The sequence below is a fragment of the Ursus arctos genome, unplaced genomic scaffold, assembly GCF_023065955.2.
Source record: "Ursus arctos isolate Adak ecotype North America unplaced genomic scaffold, UrsArc2.0 scaffold_1, whole genome shotgun sequence".
In the NCBI taxonomy this organism is placed as follows: Eukaryota; Metazoa; Chordata; class Mammalia; order Carnivora; family Ursidae; genus Ursus; species Ursus arctos.
In genome coordinates, this window is record NW_026622763.1 from 7,108,329 (window position 1) to 7,135,674 (window position 27,346).

Sequence of the window (27,346 nt, forward strand, 5' to 3'; positions counted from 1 at the left end):
AGAAAACCTGGAAACCACACAGGTCATGGGGGGAGAACACACAAAGAGTCAGAAGGATTAACAGTCCCGAGAATCTGAGATAATAAGACAATTTAAAAGACACTGTAGGGGCGCCTGGGTGGGCAGTCCTTAAGTGTCTGCCTTCGGCTCAGGGCGTGATCCCAGCGTTCTGGGATCAAGCCCCACATCAGGCTTCTGCGCTAGGAGCCTGCTTCTTCCTCTCCCACTCCCCCTGCTTGTGTTCCCTCTCTCACTGGCTGTCTCTCTTTGTCAAATAAATAAATAAAATATTTTTAAAAAATTTTTTTAAAAATTTAAAAAAATAAAAGACACTGTAAATATCTTTGAAATTATTAAGGGCCAAAAGTAGGAATGCAAATCAATAGGAAAATAAAAGAAAAAGATACTATAAAAATAAAATAGAGCATCTTCTAACATGTGCTAACTGGAACTGCTAAGAAAAGAAAATGTAATCATTTCCATTAAAAACTTAATCAGTTTCCCAGTAGATCCAACTGATCGATATGGGGAAAGTCTTTGAAGTGGAGTACTGAGAGATGGAGATGGAAAAGTACATCAGTAAATGACCAGAAAGGATACCAGGATAATAAAATACTAGGATCCATCAAATACCCAGAAGGAGCTAGAGAAAGAAATTGAGAAAATGAAGAGAAGGAAAGAATACAATATAAAAGATAATGGTTGAGAATTCCTGAGATTCAATGAACTTCATGAAGCCTTGGATTATAGAAGCATGCAAGTACTGAGTGAGATTAATAAAATTAAAGCCATACTCGGGAGGTACTTAGTGAAATAATACAATATTACTTGTTGGGATTAGAGATAAAAAAATTTAAAAAACCAAAAAACAGAAAAATGGAATAATTTTATTCTCACTGTGCTGATAGAAAATAACTGTCAATCTAGAATTTCCTGCACAGCAAACTGTCATTCCAGAATGATGAATTCAAGATATTTTCAGTCAAAAGCAGTTTATAGTTCGCAGATCCTCATGGAAACAAGTTCAGGAGAAAGGGATATTAGAATAAAGAGAAAGGCATACAAGATGTAATCGTGAGCAAATACATACATAGACATAAGTGGAAAACTAATTAGGCCTCTACTGAAAAACAAAAATAATGACTAATTTTGGATTTTAAAGCAGGCGGAACTGAAGTTTGAGGACACAGTGCACAAATAAAATACCATGTATTTTCTCTGTTGTTGGTAAGGAGATGATTTTAACTCTAAACTTTCTGTGGGTACATGTTATATTTTAAGTAAAACTATAAAAATAAGGCAAATATCAGAAAGTCTTCCAAAGCCAAGCGAAAAGAGAGAGAACAAAGGAATAAAACAAATCTGATAAGTTTACTGGAAAGATTGAAAGGGTAATTAAAAAAAAATAACGTTCATGGGGCGCCTGGGTGGCACAGCGGTTAAGCGTCTGCCTTCAGCTCAGGGCGTGATCCTGGCGTTACGGGATCGAGCCCCACATCAGGCTCCTCGGCTATAAGCCTGCTTCTTTCTCTCCCACTCCCCCTGCTTGTGTTCCCTCTCTCGCTGGCTGTCTCTATCTCTGTCAAATAAATAAATAAAATCTTTAAAAAAAAAAAAATAACGGGGGCGCCTGGGTGGCACAGCGGTTGGGCGTCTGCTTCCAGCTCAGGGCGTGATCCCGGCGTTCCGGGATCGAGCCCCACGTCAGGCTCCTCCACTGTGAGCCTGCTTCTTCCTCTCCCACTCCCCCTGCTTGTGTTCCCTCTCTCGCTGGCTGTCTCTATCTCTGTCAAATAAATAAATAAAATCTTTAAAAAAAAATAAATAAATAACGTTCACAGTATAATAAAAAATCACATGAGAAACAAAGGTCATGTATCAATATTTAAAATAAATGATCAATAGATTATATTCATCTTTAAAGTGATAGAAATCCACAATCTATGTAAAACATACTATTTAATTTAGTTACTAAGTTTGTTAATTGCCTACCAAATAAACATCTGAAACATAATGACCCATAAAGTCAGATGGAATTAATGCTATCACTCCATTTATTACAACTTCCTCAGTTCTGAGGTCCTCATTTTCACACTTTTATTTTGTCTTTATTTTTTTTTTTAAGATTTTATTTATTTATTCGACAGAGATAGAGACAGCCAGCGAGAGAGGGAACACAAGCAGGGGGAGTGGGAGAGGAAGAAGCAGGCTCATAGCAGAGGAGCCTGATGTGGGGCTTGATCTCAGAACGTCGGGATCACGCCCTGAGCCGAAGGCAGACAACCGCTATGCCACCCAGGCGCCCCTATTTTGTCTTTATGACCTGGTTTTTATTATCAAATAATGCTGCTCTTTTACTTTTGATTTTTTAAGGTAGCTACAGATCCAGATCTACACACGGTTGTAAGAGAGAGAGATCCTGTACATCCTTCCCCAGTTTTGCCCAATTTAACATCAAAACTATAGCACAATATCATACCCAGGATGTTGATATTAATACAGTCACCACACTGAATGATTCATCAGCAGGAAGATTCCTCATGTTGCCCTTTTAAAGCTGTGCTCATTTCCTACTCACATTCACCACTCCCATAAGCTTTGATGACTACTAATCTGTTCTCGATTTCTACAGTTTTAATATTGACAGAATGTGATAGAGAAAAACTCATACAGAATGCAATCTTTTGGATGAGCTTTTTTTACTCAACTTAATTCTCTGGAAATTCACCCAAGTTGCTGCTTGTATCAGTAATCCATTCCTTCTTACGTTTAACTGTTTAATCATTGAAGGGCATCTGGATTTTTCCAGTTGTTGGGGATTACAAATAAAGCTGCTAGAAACAATTGTGTAAAGGTTTTTGAGGGAACATAAATCCACTTACCTGGCGTCAAAGCCCAGAACTATAACACTGGGTCTCATCGTAGCTGCATGTTCGTTTGTTTGTTTTGTGGGCGTTGTTTTGGTTTGTTGTTAAGAGACTTCCCATTTGTTTCCCATAGTGGTTGTACCATTTCGCATTTCCCCACAGTGTGAGAGAGACCAGGTTCTCATCATACAGTACTGCATCTTGTCCCTACTTTTCACTTCTGCCACTTTGATAGATGTACAGGGATAGCTCATTGTAGTTGTCATTTGCAGTTCCCTAATGGCTAATGCTGAACATCTCATCATGTGCTTATTTGCCATTATGGGTACATCTTCTTTGGAGAAATGTCTCTACAAGCCCTATGTCCACTTTTAATTAAGTTGCATGCATTAACATAGAATTAATTGTAGGAGTTTCTTTCTATGTTTTGGATATTAAGATTTTAGGACATAGATAATTTGCAAATATTTTCTCTAATTCTATAGAGTCTTTTAACTGTTTTGATGTCTTTTGATGCACAAAAGATTTTAAGTTGGATGAAATCCAATTTATTATTTTTCCTGTTATTGCTCACGTTTACAGTGTCATATCTAAGAATCCATTACCAATACCGAAATCATAAGTATTTACCCTTAATAAAGTTTTCTTCCAGGAACTTTATGATTTTATCTCTTGTATTTAGATTGTCAATCTACTTTGAATTAATTTTTGTATATGGTATGAGGTAGGGGTTAACTTCATTTCTTTCCATGTGGAAATCCAGTTGTTCCAGCACCATTTGTTGAAGAGACTGTTCTCTCTCCCATGGAATATATTTGGTGATCTTGGCAAAGATCATTTAGCCAAAAATAAACAAACAAACAAAAAAACACGTTGGTGAGGATGTGGAGAAATTGGAACACTTGTGCACTCTTGTGGGAATATAAAATGGTGTAGCTACTATAGAAAACAGATGAAGTTATTAAGAAAAAAATGAAAATAGAATTACCATTAGGATCAAGAAATTCCACTTCCACGTATATACCTCAAGAATCAAAAGCTGGGACTCAAACATTTATTTGTACAACTATGTTCGTAACTGCATTATTCACAATAGTCAAAAGGTGGAAGATGCTCAAGGGTTCATTGATGAATGAATAAACAAAATATGGCATATACATAAAATGGAAATTATTAAGCCATATGAAGGAAAAATAATATATTTTATTGAGGTGTGATTGACATAAAATTATATTAGTTTAAGGTATACGACATAAAGATGTTTGTATATATTACAAAATGATCATCACAGTAAGTCTAGTTAACATCCATCACCTTAAATAGTTATAAATTGTTTTTCTCATGATGAGAGCTTTCAGGATCTACCCTCCCAGCTACTTTTAGATATGCAATACAGTATTATTAACTGCAATCACCATGCTATACATTACATCCCCATGACTTATTTATTTTGTAACTGGAAATTTGTTACTTTTCACTCCTTTCACCCATTTTATTCACCCTCATCCTCTGCCGCAGGCAACCATCAGGCTGTTCTCTATTTCCATGAGCTCAGTTTTATCAGTGTTTGTTGTTGTTATTTTAGATTCCATATATAAGTGAAATCATATGGTGTTTATCTTTTTCTGTCTGACTTATCTCACATAGCATAACGCTCTCAAAGTTCACTGTTTTGTCATAAATGCCAAGACTCAATATGCTTTTATGACGGAATAATATTCCATTATATATGCTATATATGTATACATAGTATATTTATACTATATATATATGTATGCATAGTATATTTATCTATCTATCTATCATCTATCATCTATCTATCATCTATCATCTATCTATCTATCTATCTATCTATCTATCTATCTATCTATCTATCATCTATCACATTTATTTATTCACCTATTGGTGGACATTCAGATTCTTTCCACGTTTTAGCTATCATAAATGATACTGCGCTAAACATGGGGGTGCATGTATCTTTTCAAATTAGTGTTTTCATTTTATGTGGATAAATAACCAGAAGTGGCATTGCTGGATGTTATGGTAGTTCTTTTTTTTTTTTTTAATGGTAGTTCTTGTTTTAATTTTTTGAGGAACCTCCATACTGTTTTCCATAGTGACTGCATCAATTGACATTCTCACCAATAATGCATAAGGGTTTAAAAAAGAAGAAATTTGGCACACACTACAACATGGATGAAACTTGAAGACATTATGCTAAGTGAAATAAGCCAGTTAAAAAATGACAGATACTTTATGATTCCACTTTCTGTGGTAACTAGAATATTCATTGTATGAATGTACCACAGTTTATTTGTCCATTCCCTAGTGAAGTTCATGTCGGTTACTTCTAAGTGTAGCCAATTATGAATAAAGCTACTACAAATATCCAGGTGCAGGTTTTTGTAGGGATATAAATTTTCAACTCATTTTGGTAAATATCAAGGATGTGATTGCTGCATAATATACTAAGAGTATATTTAGTTTTTTAAGAAACTATCAAACTGTCTTTCAAAGTGAATCTACCATTTTCTATTTCCACCAGAAATTAATAAAAGTTATCTGTTGCTCCACAGACTCACCAGCATTAAGTGTTATCAGTATTTGGAATTTTTGCCATTCTAATAGGTGTGTAGTGGTATAGGTATCTTTGTTATTTTAATTTTTAATTCCCTATTAACACACTCTAAGCATCTTTCCATATGTTTATTTGCCATCTGTCTATCTTCTTTTGTGAGGTGTCTGTTCAGATCTTTAACCTATTTTTTAAAATCTGATTGTTGTTTTTCTTATTGTTGAGTTTTAAAAGTCCTTTTTATATTTTGGATATAAGTTCTTTATCAGGTATGTCTTTTGAAAACATTTTCTCTCAGCCTGTGGAATGTTGTTTTTTTTGTTTGTTTTTATAATTTTTATTTTGTTATATTAGTCACCATAGAGTACCTCCCCAGTTTTTGATGCAATGTTCAATGATTCATTATTTGCGTAAAACACCCAGTGCACCATGCAATATGTGCCCTCCTTAATACCCATCATGGCCTATCCCAATCCCCCACCCGCCTCCCCTCTGAAGCCCTCAGTTTGTTTCCCAGAGTCCACAGTCTCTCATGGTTCATTCCCCCTTCTGTTTACCCCCCCTTCATTCTTCCCTTCCTTCTCCTAACGATCTTCCTATTTCTTATGTTCCATAATGAGTGAAGCCATATGATAATTGTCTTTCTCTGCTTGACTTATTTCACTTAGCATAATCTCCTCCAGTCCCGTCCATGTTGCTGTAAATGTTGTGTAATCGTTCTTTCTGAAGGCTGAGTAATATTCCATTGTATATATGGACCACATCTTCTTCATCCAGTCATCTGTTGAAGGGCATCTCGGCTCCTTCCATAATTTAGCTATTGTGGACAATGCTGCTATGAATATTGGGGTGCATATGGACCTTCTCTCCACTACATCTGTATCTTTGGGGTAAATATCCAGTAGTACAAGGGTATTTACCCAATAGGGAATCCATTCCATTTACAATAGTACCAAAAATCATACATTATCTTGGAATTAACTTAACCAGAGATGTAAAGGATCTATATTCTAGAAACTACAAATCACTCTTGAAAGACATTGAAGAAGGCACAAAAAGATGGAAAAATATTCCATGCTCATGGATCAGAAGAATAAACATAGTTAAAATGTCTATGCTACCCAGAGCAAACTACACTTTCAATGTCATCCCAATCAAAATACCAATGACATTTTTCAAAGAACTGGAACAAACAGCCCTTAAATTTGTGTGGAACCAGAAAAGGCCCCAAATCGCCAAGGAATTGTTGAAATGGAATGTTGTTTTTGTTTGTTGTTTGTTTGTTTTCCCTTGAAAGTGCTTTTTGTAGGGCAGAAGTTTTTAATTTTAATGAGATCCAAGTTCTCCTCTCTCTCTCTCTGTGTATATATATACGTGTATATATATACACGCATATATATATATATATATATATATATATATATATATATATATATATACACAAGCATGCCTTTGATGTTGTATCCAAAAAGTCACCATCAAACCAAAGGTCATCCAGATATTCTGCAATATTATCTTCTAGGAATTTTAAGCTTTGTGTTTTACATTTAGATCTCTGACCCATGTGCAACCCATTTTGATTTAATTTTTGTTAAGGCTATAAGGTATATGTCTAAATTCAGTATTTTGGTTTTGGTTTTGGTGGTTTTTTGCCTGTGAATACCCAATTTTCCTAGCACCATTTCCTGAAAATATTATCTTTTTTTCCATTGTATTGCCTTTGCTCCTTTGTCAAATATCAATTGGCTGTGTTTGTGTATTTCTGAGCTTTCTATCAAGTACCATTGACCTATTATTTTGTTATTGTTGTTGCTTTTTCTCTAATACCACACTGCCTCCATTACTGTAGCTTTATAGTTAGTCTTGAGGTCAAGCAGTGTAGGTTCTACAACTTTGTACTTCTTCAATATCATGTTGGCTCTTCCGGGTCCTCTGCATCTCCAAAGAAATTTTAGAATTGGTTTGTCGATAGAATAACTTGCTAGAATTTTGATGGGGATTTCTTTGAATCTATAGATCATTTTGGGAAGAACTGACATCTTCGCAATATTGCATCTTCCTATTCATGAATGTGGAATATCTACCCATTTGTTTAATGTTCTTAAATTTATTTCATTAGAGGTTTATAAGTTTCCTAATATAGATCTTTAACCTATTTTCTTAGATTTAAACCTAAATATTTAATGTAGGGGAAATGCTGATGTAAATATTATCTTTAAAAAAATAATTCTTGTTCATTTTTTTCATGTTGAAAAGATTGACCTTTGTATATAAAGCTTGTGCTCTGCATCCTTGCTATAAGCACTTATTAGTTTCAGATTTTGTTGGCAGTGTTGATCCTAATTTTCTACATAGACAATTGTGTCATCTGCATAGATAGTTTTATTTTTTTTCTTTCTGATCTAAAGGAAACTATCATTTCCTTTTTTCATCTTGTTGCATTAGCAAAGATTTCCAATATAATTTTAACTGACTGGTAAGAGGGCATATCCTTGCCTTGTTCCTGACTTAGTGGAGAAGCTTCTAGTTTCTCTTTATTATGTGTGTTATGGATTGGTGTTCCGTTGATGCTCTTAATCGAGTTGAGAAAGGTTGCCTCTATTTCTAGTTTCCTCTGAGTTTTATCAAAAATAAGTGTTGGATTTTGCCAAATGATTTTTCCACATCTGTTAATGTGACCATGTGATTTTTCTTTAGCCTGTTGTTGTGATAGATTATACTGATTGATTTTCAAATGTTGAATCAGCCCTGCATAATATAAATCCCACTTTATTATAGTATATAATTGTTTTCATGCACAATTGAATTTGATTTGCTAATATTTTGTTGCATCTATATTCATAAGAGTTTTGGTCTATAGTTTTCTTTTTTGTAATGTCTTTGGTTTTAGTATTAGGGTAATGCTGGCCTCACAGAATAAATTAGAAATATTTCCTCTGCTTCTATCTTCTGAGATTGTAGAAAATAAGTACAATTTCTTCCTTAAGTGTTTGGTAGAATTCACCAGTGAACCCATCTGGGCCCACTGTTTTCTGTTTTGGAAGGTTATTATTATTGACTCAATTTCTTTATTAGATATAGGTCTATTCAGATCATTGATTCCTTCTTGTGTGAGTTGTGACAGATTATGTACACTATGTGTATGTGTATAATCCTTTTAAAATGCTGTTGAATTTAGTTTGCTAGTATTGTATTGAGACTTTTTGTACCTATATCCATAAGATATATTCGTTTGTAATTGTCTTATAATGTATTTATCTGGCTTTGTAGCAGGTTAATACTGGCCTCTAAAATGTATCAGGTATTCTTCCTTCCTCTATTTTTGGGAAGACTTTAACAAAGGTTGGTGTTAATAATTATTATTTTTTTAATGTTTGATAGAATTTTGTAGTGAAGCGATCTGGCCCTGGGCTCTTCTTTATTTAAGGGGCTTTACATACTGATTCAATCTCTTTACTTATTACAGGTCTGCTGAGATTTTCGATTTCATTTTGAGTCAGCTTAGGCATTTTGCATTTTTCAAGGTTATAAGCTGCCTAATTTGTTGGTGTATAATTGTTCATGGTATTTTTTTTTATATTCTTTTGTATTTTATATTCTTTTATATTCTTTTTATATTCTTTTATTTTGTAAGGTCAGTAGAACTATCCACACTTTTATTTAAAATTTCAGTTATTTGTGTCTTCTCTCTACTTTTATTTATAAATCTAGCTAAAAGTATGTCAATTTTGTTGATCTTTTTCAAAAATTAACTTTTGGTTTCATCGATTCTATTGGTTTTCTATTCTCTGTTTTATTTACCTCTGCTCTAATCTAATCTATTTATTTTCTGCTGCCTGTGGGCTTAGTTTTCTCATCTTTTTCTGGTTTCTCACTGTGTAAAATTAGGTTATTAATCTGAGATTTCTCTTTCTTCTTGATATAGGCAGTGGCAGCTATAAATTTCACTTTGAGCCTACCTGTACTGCATTTTATAAGTTTTAGAGTGTTGTAGTTTTGTTTTAATTTATTTCTAAGCATTTTTATTTTACTTGTGATTTCTTCTTTGACCACTGGTTAAGAGAATTTTATTTAATTTTCACATATTTGTGAATTTTTCAGTTTTTCTTCTGTTGTTGATTTCTAGACTTCATTCTGTTGTGGCAAGAAAAGGTGCTTTGTCTATTGTCAATATTTTAAAAATTAATTGAGAATGCTTTTGTGGCCTAACGTATGGTTTGGGAAATGTTTCATGTGCACTTAAGACGAATGTGCTTTCTGCTGTTAGTGGGTAGAGTTTTCTATGCATGTGTTAGGTCTAGTTTTATTTTATTCCTTAATAATGTTATTGAAGTCCTGAACTTCCTTATTGATCTTCTAAGTGTTGTGAATGTAATAATAATAAATTATTTTGGATATAAAACACAAATGAATATTTTATTCTATCTCTTGCATTTTTTTGTTATAAATGGAGTCTTTTAGCTTTTGTGTGCTATAATTTCCCTCTTACTGTTTATTATAATGTCTTCTGTATTTGCAAATTCTTCCCTTAGTCAAATTTACTATGAGCAACTTTGTTCTGACTCTATTTACTATGAGAGATTCTAGGGGAATTTTTAATTCTCTTTTCCTTCATCTCACACTTGTCTGCATTCCCTATTCAAAAATGGTTGAGAACACATTGTGTTTAGAGTTCTGTGTTATAATTGAAGAAAGAGAAAGCAAAAATTCAGCTGTAGCTGTGTTTAGAACTGTGTTGATACAACTAGACTCTGCACTGCATTTAGTCTACCAGTAGGATGGGTGTTTATTTTCTTGGAAAGATACTCATGTGGTTTCCTTGTTCTCTGGTGAGTCCTGAGCCCATTCTCCTAAGTGAGAAAGATCAGCCTTTTGCTTCATTAACATTTGGCTATAGATACACTGGAATTCTGACAGGTATGCTGTGTATACAATGACACAGAGGAATGAGAAACTCAACAGGTCTGGAAAATAGCAAGTGATTAGATGCGGTTAGAGAACAGAAAGTGTGGGAGGGTAGAATATGTGAGGCTGAGATGTACAAAGAAATCAGAAAATACAGGATATACTTGTTAGAAGACTTTGGAGTCTGTTCCGAGCTTGCTGGGTAAACACTAAAGGAAAAATTTAAACACTGGAGAGGAACATAATTATATTAGTGTTTCAGAAGTCTTTTTGATGGCAATATGGATGTTAGATTTAATGTTGGAAGAATTGGGGAAAACAAGAAACTGCTCAGGAGATTATTACTATGTTCTAAAGAAGGCATGGATGTTGCTGTGCTTCCCTATAGGACCAGAAGAACATACTGATTGTGATTGGAAGGTGAAAGAAGTGTCATTTCCCATTCTGGGAAAGAGGTGTCAGGGTCAAATCTATTCTTCAGCACCTCAGGCCAGATCATTAAATAGTGTCCAGGGGTGGTGTCTGGGTGGCTCAGTCAGTTAAGCTTCCAACTCTTGGTTTTGGCTCAGGTCACAATCTCAAGGTCATGGAGTGAAGCTCTTCCTCTCCCTCTAGGCTTAACTGTGAGTGTGCTGGAGATTCTCTCTCCCCTTCCCTCTCCCTCTACCCCTCCCCCCACTCTCTCTCTCTTTCAAAGAAATAAATAAATCCTTTTTTAAAATAAATAAATAAATAAATGGTGCCCAAATCTTCTCAACTGGACTGAAGTAAAATGGATGTTTTGCCAGGTTTCTGTACAGAATTTCTTGGAGCTTGATCATTTACGTTTCTGTTTTATGTTCAAGATTCAGTAGCAATCTCTTCTCAAGGCCCATAAGGGCTATAGCTGCCATGGGGAAAAAGGAAATGGCAATGCCCTTCTGTACACTAAGGGGTGCTATTATGAGGGCCCCCAAATAAAAAGGAAACATATGGGGGAATAAAATCCAAGTAAAAGAAGGAGTTCATATATAAGGAAAATAAAAAATAAAGTGGGAGAACCTGGCTGGCTCAGTCAGAGGATCATGCAACTCTTGATCTCAGAGTGGTGAGTTTGAGCCTCATCGTGGGTGTAGAGATTACTATAAACAAACAAGCAAACTTTAAGAAAGAAAAGTGTTAAAATCCCAGTGTGCCTCTGGTAGGTATATTAAATAAACAGCTATCAGAAAATTTTGACAATATAGCAACTGAACTCTTGAGACCATTCGTAAGATTAAGAGTTAAAAATTTTGAGAGATTGCTTGGAAAAGCAGACAGGCACCGGGCTAATTTTTGTCTGTTTATTTATTTAAAATTTTAATTTTACTCAGTATTTCAATGTAATAAGGACTCAAGTTGTTCTTTATGATTTGTTCCCGAAAAGTGGCATTCTACTCTTCAGCCTCCCTCTTCTCCCACCAATGTCGACCCACTGAAATTCTTTATCGGACTCTCGTCTTATTTACCTCAATATCTCCAAACAACATGCTGTTACTGTTACTTTTGGTTTTCACTTTTAAGGGTTAGCTATTGATTTCCCACAGCAATCTGTCATTGATTCATGTTCCTCTCCACCCCACACCACTTCCTCCCCTCACATCTCTTTCTTCTCTGTCACATTTCCGACAAGACAGTGTTGTAATCAGGGTTAATGAGTAGTCAGTATCTACATCATTCTAACAATTGAACTGCTATTCGCAGGTCACCATGTAGTAAACTGATTACTATTACTTTCCAACACAACTTGTTCTAGAATGAATAATTATTATGCTATTATTGTTTTTGTTTTATTTATTAGCTTTTTAATAGATTTATTACTAATTTCTTTCCAAAATATCTTAAGACATTGACATATCAAGTATTGTGTCAATGTCATCTTCTTAGAGAAATCTTTCCTGAAACTTCTGGCTGGCTTAAACCTAGACTGAATACCTCTTATTCTGGTACAAAGCTGCCATCAGGGCTTCTCTCAGCACTATGGTGGTGATTTCCTTTGGATCTCCTGATAGCTGGGCCCTGGATCTCTGCTGCTCAGACTAGTCTCTCTTTTTGGTGTGGCACACATTCTCATAGCTTCTTGATAAATGCAGAACATAGTAAGTACATTATTGGAGACATTGTATCTTACAAAAAATCTTTACTATATGCTGCTTTTTTATTGGTAATTTAGCTTGAAAGAGAATTCTAAATATAAAAAAATATATATTTTTCCTTAAAAAGTGAAAACCTCATTCTCTTTTGGTATAGAGAAATGACAAGCCATTTTCTGATTGACTTCTGATTTTTTTTAAAGTAACTTCTGTGTTTTATTATTTTTTTCTCTTTGTTCATTGTTCTCAATATTCAGATATTTTCTAATGGTATACTTTGTCATGGATCTATTTTCATCCACTGAGCTAATAACACACTCTTTTTTTTTTTTTTTTAAAGATTTTATTTATTTATTTGACAGAGAGAGAGACAGCCAGCGAGAAAGGGAACACAAGCAGGGGGAGTGGGAGAGGAAGAAGCAGGCTCATAGTGGAGGAGCCTGACGTGGGGCTCGATCCCGTAACGCCGGGATCACGCCCTGAGCCGAAGGCAGACGCTTAACCGCTGTGCCACCCCAGGCGCCCCTAATAACACACTCTTTAATTGAGCTCTTTTATTTTGGACACTCATATCTTGCATGTCTGAATATTTCAATAATTTTGTTGGTGAGATTTTCTCAATTATTATGAAATACATCTTAGGTACATATTAAAAGCACTGGATTATTTCTCTATTATTTTTGGTCTTCATTTCATTTTACCAATTTCATTTTTAATTCTGCCTTACTTTGTGCAAGATGTCTGCATCCACTAGTCATTCAATTATGTCTTTCAAATTTCTATTGAGTTTTTTCATGAGTAATCTCTGAATGTTCTTTTGTCCCATGAATATTCCTTTTCCTCCTAATTTCCTTTTCTTTCTTCTTAATTGCCAAGTCTTTTATTTTTTCTTTAAGGATATTTATTGATACTTATTTGAAGTGCTCTTCTTGAAAGGCTGTTCAAAATTTGCTTTTTTGGTATCTGATCTCTATCTCTCATGCTAGAGGCTTTCTTCAGATACCTAATGATCTTAGACTCTCTATTCATACTTAAGTGTGGGGATTAAGACATTTTGTAAACTCAGAGTATATGTACTATGGATTCCCGTGATGGGAATTGGATTGACCCATTTGGTTAGGGTGCTCAGAGTCCCCAAGAAATCATTTCTATTCTCCAGACAAGGGGACAAAGGCTTAACTACCAGCATTCTGGAAGCTGAGTGCAGTTGGAGTTCAGGGTTCTTTCATACAGTAGGTATGCATTCCCTTAGTGTCTGTGGTTCCAGTAGGCATCCCTGCTCTCAAATATCTTGGCTTCCTCTGGTGTAGAGATATTTTATTTTATCTTCCTTAGTGAAAAACTTGGAGTGTTCTCCTGAAATCGAGGGGGTGAGGGGAGCACCAGTCCAGGGGGACCAAAGTGAGGGAAAAGATCTGGGGATCTAATTCCCAACAGCTTCAAACCAGTCATCTTTTATTTTATTCACCCATTACATCTATTTCAAGGGACACCAGCCTGTTGGAGAAACTGCAATATAAGTCATACTGCTTTTCTGTCCATACCCCTCACATCTACCCACAAACCTATCTACCCATATGACACACAACTGAGCTTTCTCAGGACCAAGTGAATAACCCCCTGTTGCTAGTGCTTTCCAAGTCTCAATATACTGTCACTGTATTTATCTACCATTCTGTTTTTCCTTGTAGGTTTTTTGACATCAACAACAAAGAGTCTGGTACTACTGTTTAATGAGCTTTCAGGAGGGATGTGTTAGATGTGTTCAGCACATACACATGTACATATATATATTGTGTTAATCATGGTAGTCAGAACCCATGTGTGTATATCTTTATCTATGTGTATTCTATAGAGAGAAAAGGATTTATTTTAAGGAATTGGTTTAGGCGATTACGGAGGATGGTAAGTCCAAAATCTGAAGGGTGGGCTTCCAGACTAGAGATCTGGGGAAAGCCAATGTTGTAGTTCAAGTCCAAGACTGCCTGCTGGCAGAATTCTTTCTCGTTCAGGAAGGTCAGATTTTGTTTTATTAATGCCTTCAAATAATTGGACAAGACCTACCTACATTACAGAGAATAATCTGCTTTACTCAAAGTCTATCAATTTCAAATGTTAATCTCATTTAAGAAACACCATCACAGAAGATCCACAGAAACATTTGTATTGACCAAATAAATATTAAATATTTGGGCACTGAGACCCAGCCAAACTGACCCATAAAATCAACACACACACACACACACACACACACACACACATAAAATTTATTGCATACATGTTTATAACTAGAAATTATTTTCTCCATGAAATATAGTGATTTAGAGCTTAGACTTTAGACTCAGGTAGACCAAGATGCAGTTTATTTCACCTTCTTGCTTACTTCCCTTCCTCCTCCTTCCCTTCTCCCTCCTCCTTCTTGCTTCATTTTCTCATTATAAAGAAGATGACATTGTACACTTCTAAGGATAGTGAATGTTTTATAAAGTAGTGTGAAGAAAAAATCAGTAAAGCATGTAAAGCAAAACTGCCCATGTGGCTCATGGTAAAGGTTTCATAATGTGCTGTGGCACGTTGGTTATCACTATTGTCTTTATTAATTCATCAGAAAAGTATTTCCTGACACTTTTATCTGAAATAGCATTCCTCATCACTCATTAACCTCCTTCCTTGCTATATTTGTCCCTTTCCCAGCACTCTAGGAGGACTTCTTGTTTTGTTTGCCACTGTATTCCTGCAAAGTAACTGGTAAATGAATTTCACTTTTGGAAAAAAAAAAGTGGGGCGCCTGGGTGGCTCAGTCGTTAAAGCGTCTGCCTTCGGCTCAGTGCGTGATCCCGGCATTCTGGGATCGAGCCCCACATCAGGCTCCTCTGCTGGAAGCCTGCTTCTTCCTCTCCCACTCCCCCTGCTTGTGTTCCCTCTCTTGCTGGCTGTCTCTATCTCTGTCAAGTAAATAAATAAAATCTTAAAAAAAAAAAAAAGAAAAAGAAAAAAAAGTGAATAACTGGGTTATCAATATCATAGCTGGTATCTACTTCCACCACTTGAACTCCTTCTCCTAATTTGACTATTTTTCAAAAAGATTAAGACACTGTCAAGACTAAGTACAGAATAAAAAACTATTAATAATAAAAAGCAAAATAATGGAAAAAATAAAAAAAGACTTTTGTCAAACTAGAAACTCTCACTCATTAAAATAAATGGATAAAACACAAACAGTGAACGTTTTTTTTTTTTTCTCTTTTTAAGAAAAACTGTATTTGGTAAAGGACTGGTATTCAAGGTTTATAAAGAAATCCCACATTTCAATAATAAAAATACAAGCAATCTTATAAAAAATGAGCAAAATGTTTTCACAGACACATCATAAAAGAAGTTATAAAAATGGCCCATAAGCACATGAAAATTTCTCAAAATTATGAGACAACAGAGATAAAACTATGGAAAATACAGTGAGATACAACTATCCCGCACTAGGAGGACAAAATTAAAGATGAATAAAAACAAATGTTAACAGGTATATGGAATAGTAATTCTGTTACAGTGTTGGTATGAATATAAAATGGCACTAAAAACACACCTTCCCGGCAATTCTAACACTACATATTTACCTAAGAGAAATGAAAACACATAACCACAAAAGTACTTAAACAATGTGTTCATAAAATTTTATGCACGAGAAGCCAAAATATGGAAACATCCTGGTGTACAGGAATAGATGAATAAATTGTGGTATGTTAAGACAGAAAGATATATTATTTTGCAATAAGAATAAAAGAAGTCTATACAGCACAAGTGAATCTCGAAACTATTATGCTGAGTAAAAGAACTCTACATGAAAGATGCCACACTACAGGATTCCATTTATATGAATTTCCAAAATATGCAAATCTAATCTATGGTTGGGGAAAAAAAAATCAGTGTTTTGATTGCCTGAGGTAGTGGTGGTAACAAAAGACTGGAGAGATCATTGAGAAATGTTCTGACATGGTGGTAAATTTAGTATATTGGTAGAGGTCTGGCTACTCCAGTGTATGCATTCGTGAAGACTTAGGGAAAGGAAATAAGATATATGCAGTTCATCATTGTAAATGTCCACTCAAAGGGGGGAAACACTATGAACAAAACTGTATTCTAGTTAATGATATACCTGGTAGAGTATTTATCATGCAAATTTATTTAATTTACTTTGAAACACACCAAAAAGGATTGATTAATCGATGGAGGTAGAGGTGGATAGAAAGATGTGATAAAGCAATCATAGTAAAATGATAATGGTAGAATGTAGAGGGTGTTCACTGCAAAATTTGATCCATTTTTCTGCATATTTGGAAATTTTCATAATAACATGTTGGAACAAATAAAATGAGATTAAAAAGAAATAAAAGAATCAAAGATCCATTCTGAGGCACCTAAGGTGTGATTGTTGTTCTAGTTGAACTTCTAAACTTTGAGTTCTTAAGATGCCAAGGGAAAAGGACAGGTGTGTGTGGATATAGAGTCCTCATTGCCTGGATTTAAATAGTTTCTGGTCATGTCACAGTCTGAGTATGACTTTCCATAGACCTACCTTGCTCTCAAAATATTACTTTAGCTCAGAGATAATCTGACCAAAAAAACAGACACATTACTCTTTCCCTTGTCCTCAGGAGATACAAAGAAATATGTTTTCCAAGAAAGTTCCATTTAAATGTCAGTGATGCGAACCCCATTCCAAGACCGCAGAGCACCTGCTGGTGACCTCCACTGAATCTGGCCCAATTCCTGCCTTGTGAAACTGTTCAGCAACAATCACACTCCCTGCAGTTAAATCAATACCTTGAACCTGATACCTGGAGTTTTGGTGTTTTATTTCTACCAAGGGTTTCCAAGCATGCTGTTTCACTGAAGTTAGTTCAAACACTATTGTTCTGAAGAGAGTTTAGGAAGAAAAATACAACTATATCTCCTCAAAAATTAATTCTCCATGATGCAACTATTGCAAAGTAAGGAGTAAGAATTTCATAATAGACAAGCTTTAAGTCCCATTTTAAGCAACTTTTTCCATCTGAAGCTTTCCTCATTTTTCAAAATCTAGATGTTGTAAGTCTAAGTAATGTTTGTCTTAATATTTTTGTTCATTATAACATTGATCACTCTGTATTATAATCATATTTTTTGTTAATTTGATTATGTTTAGAGTTTTATTCTATATATTATCTGATAACATATAGTCAGATGGTATATCACTTAGGAATTTTTTAGTTATAAATAAACAAGAAAAAAAATTGCCTTCAACAAAAAGACTCACCTAATGAGAAGTTCAGTGATAAGCCTGCCTTGAAATGTGCCTGTTATTCTGAGACTAACACGAAACTATTTTCTCTCCATCTTTTGTCTCCTTCTATCATGCTGTTCTCCACATTTTTATCTGAATCACTCTCAGATTCCCCTGAGGTCCCAAGGCGGCTGCCTATAGGCTTCAGGGAAGACATATCCAGGTTCTGATCAAATGGAGGAGGAGCAAGTTCCTTTTCTCTGTCTCCACTGCTGTAGCTCTGAGTTACACTGATTCTTGAAGCTTGAATGTTTCCTTACCTGCATGTACAAGTTTTTGTTTCACATAAACTATCAATTTCCATTGGATACATAATGAATAAACTAAAAAATCCATAATGAATCCATAAAGAATCTACGAATTCTTATTTGAATGACATATGTAATGGATTGTTCTTTTCTAAAGCATTCTTCATGTACAACAGTAGACAAATTGTTTTTACTACTTTTTTCTCCAATTTATCTTTCAGCCACATGATATATTATATAGAAAATCACTTCCTTAATGCTTTTCTCCAGTGTTTCTGTTGCAAAAGCCATTTCTTTTACCCTCCTGCTTATCTGAATCACACCTGGTCATCTTGGAAGGGTCAGTTCAAACACTGTTTCTAGCAACCACAAAGCCAACATCATGCCTCCCACCTCTGAACTGAGATGGTATTTAGGGCGCTTGCCAATCATTGTGCACCACTCATAATATACATACTGGTAGTGAGTGTGGTTATGAGTTTAGTACGGTGGCTAAAAGCATTCTCTGTTAATTTAGTTGGCGATAACAACTTTCACCCTTAACTTTTCTTAGCTGATAAATTAATGGAAAATGAACACATCAGAAATCTAACCAGGAATAAAGAGCTATCATAGTAGTATTCAGAATTTGTCTGGCACACAGTCAACATCCCAGAAGTTGTAACTGCAATTGGCATTATTTAATTACTATTATTGGGGGCGCCTGGGTGGCTCAGTTGATTAGGTGTCTGCTTTTGGCTCAGGTTATTATCCCAGAGTCCTGATATCGAGCCCCACGTTGGGCTCTCTGCTCAGTGGAAGCCTACTTCTTCCTCTCCCTGACATCCCCCTGCTTGTAGTCTTTTCTTTTTTTGTCAAATAAATAAATAAGATTAAAATCTTTAAAAAATAATTACTATCATTTTTTAATTTATTTTTATTTATTTATTTTTTAATTTATTTGAGAGAGAGAGAGATAGGGGGAACATGAATGCGGGGAGGGGCAGAGGGTCAAGCAGACAGGCTCTGTGCTCAGCAGGGGGAGTCCTCAATCCCAGGACACTGAGACCATGGACCTGAGCCTGAGTCAGACACTTAACTGACTGAGCCACCCAGACATCCCACTATCATTTTTTTAAAAATATATATTGTCCTTCACAAATGTGTAAAATTTTAAAGATAGCTATCCTGTACCAAAGTTTTGGAGTTTACTTTTTGTTTTTGTTTTTTGTTTTTATTTTTTGTTTTGTTTTATTTTGTTTTTTGTATCCTTAGCATCTACCACAATACCTTGAAGGTCAAAGACATTCAATAAATTTTGATCTTATATCCCCAGTTGCTATCATTTGCTAGGGGAGATTTGTGCAGTGGAAACTTTCAAACAGAAGATACTATAGTCTTGCAGAGAAGTACCTTTTTAGTAAATATTTGTCACTTTTTTGATAGATTTCTTGTCTTTTCTGAAGTTGGGTTGTTTGCAATACATTTTTCAAGTGCCCTTGTCCATAGAAGTCTGTCCATGCAGTCTGTAGCAGTCTGTGTAACACTGGGCACTTTTCTTTCCCTTTTTCATCCTATTGAGATAAAACGCTGATGGTAAAATAATTCAGCAGGGGAAAAAATTGCTCTTCATAAGTGATTATTTGAGGATGGACACGTTCTCTTTGTTAAGAACATTCTTAGAAATAGAGTTTCAGCAAAATTATTTCTCTTCATTTTATATGTAGCTGGTAGATCATCTGAGCTTTTTTTTTTTTTTTTTTTAGGTATTTTCTAAAATGAGTAGCTTGAGTAGAAATATGTTTGTTTTGACATGTGATCATGATTTGCTACTCTAGTGGTTTAAAAAAAATTGCAAATTATTTGAGAGTCAGAAACAGAGTCTACATTCTATCTCCATGAGCCTGGATGGGTCTTTGAACCTGCCTCAGTGAATAGAAAGTGGCAAAAAATGGCATGGAGTGACTTCCTTAGCTAACTTAAAAAGGGATGTGCACCTTATTCTAGTTTCTCTTGGAACATTCTCTTCAGGAGCCCTGAACCAACATGTAAGATGTATGGCTACTTTGAGACTGACATCTGGAAAAACAGTGAAAAACCCTTGTAAAGATGGAGAAGCCCAGGGAGCCCCAGCTCTTCCATCGTCCAGCTGTTTGAATCTCTCCAGCGCAGGAGCTGGGCATGCGAGAGAAGGAGTCTCCAAGATGGCTACAGCCTTAGCTGCCATCTGATTACAATGGCATGGGGAAACCCCAAGTAAGAGCTGCTTAGCTGAGTCCAGCCAACCCCCAAATTAGTGAGCAAAATAGATTGCTGCTAATGTTTAAGCTACTCTTTTGGAGTGGTTTGTTATGCAGCAATAGGTAGCTGGAAAAATTATACATCCACTAGTAAAAACAACGTTTTTCACAGTTTACCTAAGACTATAATCCCAAATTATCAAGACCAACCAAAGTTATGATATGATATTCACATCTATGTACACAGTTTTGTCTGATATGGAAGCAATAGATTAGGTGGGGAAACTTCTCTCAATCATTCTAGGTAGAAGATAGCAAGTGCTGTAACTGATTAAGTCTTTCTTTCCCTAATTTTTAATTAGAATAGTTCATATTTTGAGAATATAATGGAAGTGTAATGTACTTCTATGGTCTTATGTATTAATTTACTTATATATTATTGATATCCTATCCTTTGTCTCCCCTTCCCCAACAGATATCAGTTTCATTGGAGCAGGCATCCTTCTTCAATTTGTTCACTGAGGTATCCCAGGAGGTAAGAACAGTGATGGACACATGGCAGATGTTCAATGCAATAAATTAACTTCACCAGGAATTAGAAAATCAAATCAAATTAAAATACCAAGATTTCGTTTCATACTCATCAAGTCACAGGTGTTTAAAAGAGCACAATTTCTAAAAGTTGGCACAAATGTAGTGAAGCAGGACCTCTCATGTTTTGAAGATGTGAGAATAGATTGGTTTTGGAGATTTCCATCACCACACAAATAGTTAAATTGTGGTATGTATAACAGAATATTTTATATAACAGCTCTCAGTAATAAATCTGGTCCAAATGGATAAAATTTAAAAAGTTAATGGTGAGTGGAAATAAACAAATAGTAGAAAGATATGAACACTATGATACCATTTATTTTAATTAAAAAAATAAAAATTAAAAAAAAAATCACCAATGTATATAAATATTATACATTTATTTAATATAGTTACATTAATATGGGCATAAAAGTGAGGTATTTTATGGCCACACACATATAGTAAATGCATAGACTATCATTCAGAAAAATATGTATCAATTTTAGAGTATTGTTTACCTTTACCAATGGATGGACAGAAATGGGAATGAGAATGATCTTCAATGGTTTATATTATATTTTATGTTTTAAATAATAATATTATTATTAAATAATAATAACTAAAAGATCTGACCCCAAATAGAGTGTTACCGTTTGTTAAATCTAGTTCGTTGGTATATAAGAATTTGATATTTTTTTGGTACTTTTATCTATATTGGAAATATTTCAAAAAAGATATAATTAATGTGGTCTCAGGACATATTTGAAGTATTTCACACAAAAAAAGCAAATTATATAAGAGTCAGTAGAGAATTATTTATGGAGTACAGTGGGGCTTGGATAAGGGGCTGAACAATATTCTCAGAGCAGTGACAAGAAAGATTTCATGAAGACAGCAAAACTGCCTCTAATCTTTAATGCCTTGTAAGGATTCACAAGGGATGCACACTGGGAACAGAAATTCCATTTAGAAGAAATTGCATGAGCAATGGTATGTCAATGTAGAGGAACTGCTCTGGAAATGCCATGGCTAGAACAAACTGCTGGTGAAGGCTTCAGCAGAGGAGGGGCAAGGCTTGTGCTTGAAGCAAGCAGAAGACAGTCTGCACCTCTGGTGTAGACATCTCAGGGCACAACCAGCTTAGTTAATAACTAAAGCAAGTCTTTTTTTTTTTTTTTTAATCAATCTCCTCCCAAGCTAGGGGCTTCAGAGGAGAGGGGGGTGGGGGAATGGGATAGGCTGGTGATGGGTATTAAGGAAGGCACGTATTGCATGGTGCACTGGGTGTTATATGAAAGTAATGAATCATGGAACTTTACATCAAAAACTAGGGATATACTGTATGTGACTAACATAATATAATAAAAAATTATTTTAAAAAATCAATCTCCTCCTTTATTAGACACAATTATTTTCAATATTGTTAATTCAACAAAAATAATATCAAGACAGAAAAGGAAATATGGACAATGAAAATGTTCTCCTTTTTTTAAGATTTATTTATTTATTTAAGGGGGGGGAAGATGGGAGAGTGCAGAGGGAGAGAGAGTCCCAAGCAGACTCCACGAAAAGCATGGAGCCCCACATGGGGCATTACCCCACAACCCTGAGATCATGACCCCAACTGAAACCAAGAGTCCAATACTTACCCACTGTGCCACCCAGGTGCTCGGAAAATGTTCTTTTGATGAAATTTGTCTTTGCAATCATGCCAATAAGAAACAAAAAATAAATAAAAGTAATATAAAGTGAACATTGCAGTACAAAAGAAAGGCCAACCAATTACAGGGATGAATTTCTATTTTAAAGATATTTGTATATGAATAACATTTCATGTATGAATTAAATTTTGAACTTATGGAACATAGTTCCCATTTTTTGATGGACATGTTAGTTAATCTGATTGTGGTAATTATATATATATATTATATATATATTATATTATATTATATATATTATATATATTTTATATAATTATATATATATTTTGAGAAATATATATATTACATATATTATATATTTTTTATTATTTTATTATATATTATATATTATATAATATATATATATTTGATAATTATATATTATATATATTATATATATTTTATATAATTATATATATATTTTTTTGATGGACATGTTAGTTAATCTGATTGTGGTAATTATATATATATTATATATATTATATATATTTATTATTATATTATATATTATATATGTATATAATATATATAATATATATAATTACCATGTTGTATACCCTAAATATATAGATTTTTTTTCAATTTTATTTCAATAAAGCTGAAGAAAAGTTTAATCCAAAAAGCATTCCAGTTGATCACATTGAAATAACTGAAGTTCTATTTCTTCATGTTTTCATCACTATGTGATCATTATTTATTTTCTACAGGAACCTGTGTGGTACCACAGACATTAGAGACACAGTACCAGGAGGAAGCATGAACAATACCAACCCATTCCTAACGTACTCTTCAAGTGAATGTGTGTAATGAGTCCATTTGGGATCCATTTGGCCACTTACCTCTTCTGCTTTCCCCTAATGGAGTGGGGAATACCAGCTTGCGGGTGCTTCAAAGGCTGGGGTATTTGGCCAAAAAAAAAAAAAAAAAATCATCATCATACATCCTTAAAGTAAGCAACACTTGCTTGGAAAGGAGACGAATTTTAAGTTTAAATCTAGTAAAGTTTTGGGAAGAAGAAAAAAGATGGTCAAGGAGTAGGGGACCTTTTTTCAGCTGGTGCCCTGAATCGAGTTGGCTATCTACCAGATCATACTGAACACCCACGAAATCAGGCCAAGACGTAGGAAGATATATCTGGATCTCTACGAATGAACATCTCTGGCTCTGAGTATTGAGGTATGAAGCGGGGAGCAATGAATCTGTGCACAGATATCCGAAGATAAATGGAAGGGGGAGGGAGCCACCGCACTCAGGAGCTGGGAAGCAGTAGCCACCTGCACTGGGGAGCGGGCCAGATTCAAGGACCAGTACCCGTGAGAAAGCAGACTAAGACCAGGAGCCTGGGAACGTGCACACAACCAGACTGCAAACCGGAGCTCTGGAGCAATCACTGGAAGCAGACTGAAACCAGGAACTCAGGAGCATGCACGTGACCAGACTGAAAACCAGAGCTCTGTAGCACACGTGAACCACGCTGAAAAAGGGAGCATGCGTGGGAACCGGGGGAAGCTGGGGTTGTTAGAAGCACAAAGGAAAGAGACATGCTGGCCATGGGAGTGAGGGCTGGAAGAGTGGCTGTGGGGTGCACAACCCAGGATACGGTGGGGTTTTTAGCAGCACTGACAGAAACAGAGTTAAAGTGGCTAGGAGCACTCAGTGGAGAGCAGACTGCAACCTCTCTGTTCTGAGACAGAGGCTAGGATACGGACACTGCTGCTTTGACTCTCAGAAGAGTCACAGAAAACCATCAGGGCAAGCCATCAGAGAACAAAAGCTTGGAAATACCAGTTCGCATTGTGCCTATCCCCACCCCCTCTCACAGGGGATGGGACAACTCTACCCTAACATGGTTTCTGAGTATCAGCATGGCAGGGCCCTCCCCCTAGAAGGCCGGCTGAAAAATCAAGTAGCTCACATCCCTAAGGTCCCTATAAAACAAGTGCACACTGCCTGGGTCCTGGTCAATAATTTGGGCTCTTTGCATACCCACAACCTCTCCTCATCAGAATGACAAGGAGGAGGAATCTCCAGCAAAGAAAGGAGACAGAGACTGTGGCCTCTGCCACAGAACTGATGGATATGGATATAACCAAATTGTCAGAAATGAAATAAAGAGTAACAATGGTCAGGATGATGTGTAGTCTTGAAAAAAAATATTAATGAAAATATTAATGAGAATATAGAATCTCTAAGGGCAGAAATGAGAGCGAATATGACAGAAATTAAAAATGTTATGAATCAAATGCAGCCTAAACTGGATGCTCTGATGGCCAGGATAAATGAGGCAGAAGAATAAATTAGTGAATTGGAAGATGGGATGATAGAAAAGAAGGAAGAAATAGGAACTTGGCTCAAAAAAAATCCAAACTCAAGAATGCAGATTACGGGAGATTACTGACTCAATGAAACATTCCAATGTCAGAATCATCAGCATCCCTGAGTGGGTGGTGAAAGAGAGAGATCTAGAAGAGATACTTGAACAAATTGTAGCTGAGAACTTCCCTAATCTGGCAAAGGAAACATTTGTGTCCAAAAGGCAGTGAGGACCCTTCCCAAGATCAATGAGAAGAGACCAACTCCACGTCACATCATAGTACAATTCGCAAATATTAGATCCAAGGATACAATCTTGAAAGCAGCCAGTGGGAAGAGAATCCTCACCTACAGAGGGAGGAACATCAGAATAACATCAGATGTGCCGACAGAGACCTGGCAAGCCAGGAAAAGCTGGCAAGGCATATTCAGAGCACTAAGTGAAAAGAACATGCAGCCAAGAATCCTTTATCCAGCAAGACTGTCATTCAGAATGGATGGAGAGACAAGGACCTTCCAAGACTGGCAGAAACTGAAAGAATATGTGACCACTAAGCCAGCCCTACAAGAAATATTAAGGGGGGTTCTATAAAAGTAAAAAGGCCCCAAGAGTGAAACAGAAGAGAAATTTACAATCCACAGAAACAAAGACTTCACAGGCAAAATGACATCATTATAATCATTTCTCTCAATAATCACTCTCAATGTGAATGGCCTAAATGCTCCCATAAAACACCACAGGGTTGCAGATTGGATAAAAAGACATGACCTATCCATTTGCTGTCTACAAGAGATTCATTTTGAAACTAAAGATACATCCAGACTGAAAGTGAAGGGATGGAAAAATATTTTTCATGCCAATGGACCTCAAAAGAAAGCTGGAGTAGCAATTCTCATATCAGACAGATTAGATTTTAACTAAAGACTATTGTTAGAAATACAGAAGGACACTATATTATTCTTAAAGGATGCATCCAACAAGCGGATATGACAATTATAAATATCTATGCCCCCAACAGGGGAGCAGCTAGATACACAAGTCAACTCTTAACCAGAAAAAAGAGACATATAGGTAATAATATGTTAATAGTAGGGGGCCTCAGCACTCCACTCTCAGCAATAGACAGATCACTTAAGCAGAAAATCAACAAAGAAACAAGAGCTTTGAATGACACTCTGGACCACATGGATCTCAAATATATATATATATAGAACATTACACCCCAGAAAAACAGAATACTCATTCTTTTCTAATGCACATGGAACTCTCTCCAGAATAAACCATATACTTGGTCACAAAACAGGTCGCAACTGATACCAACAGAATGAGATTATTCCCTGCATATTTTCAGACTACAATGCTTTGAAACTTGAACTCAATCACAAGGAAAAATTTGGAAGAAACTCAAACACTTGGAAACTAAGAACCATCCTGCTCAAGAATGAGTCGATAAACCAGAACCAAATCTAAAATCAATTTAAACAATTTATGGAGACCAACGAGAATGAAAACACAATGGTCCAAAACCTATGGAACACTGCAAAGGCAGTCCTAAGGGGAAAATACATAGCCATCCAAGCCTCACTCAAAAGAATAGAAAAATCTAAAATGCAGTTTTTATATTCTCACCTCAAGAAGCTGGATCTGGAACAGAAGAACAGGCTTAACCCACACATGAGAAGGCAGTTGATCAAGATTAGAGCAGAGATCAATGAATTAGAAACCAGGAGCACAGTAGAGCAGATAAACAAAACTAGAAGCTGGTTCTTTGAAAGAATAAATAAATTCGATTAGCTCCGGCCAGACTTATTCAAAAGAATAGAGAAAGGACCCAAATTAATAAAATTATGAATGAAAGGGGAGAGATCATGACTGACACCAAGGAAATAAAATAATCATTAAAAACTATTATCAACAACTATATGCCAATAAATTAAACAACCTAGAAGAAATGGATGCCTTCCTGAAAATTAATAAACTACCAAGACTGAAATACGAAGATATTGATTATTTAAATGGACCAATTAATTATGAAGAGATTGAAGCAGTGATCAAAAACCTTCCAAAAAAACAAGAGTCCAGGGCCTGATGGATTCCCTGGGGAATTCTACCAAACATTGAAAGAAGAAATAATACCTAATCTCCTGAAGCTGTTTTAAAAAATAGAAACAGAAGGAAAACTACCAAACTCATTCTATGAGGCCAGTATTACCTTGATCCTCAAACCAGGCAAAGACCCCATCAAAAAGGAGAATTACAGACCAATATCTCTGGTGAATATGGATGCCAAAATTCTCAAGAAGACCCTAGCTAATAGGATCCAACAGTACATTAAAAGGATTATCCATCATGACCAAGTAGGATTCATCCCTGGGATGCAAGGGTGGTTCACCATTTGCAAATCGATAGTGTGATAGATCATATCAACAAGAAAAGAGTCAAGAACCATATGATCCTCTCAGTTGATGCAGAAAAAGCATTTGACAAAATACAGCATCATTTCTTGATTAA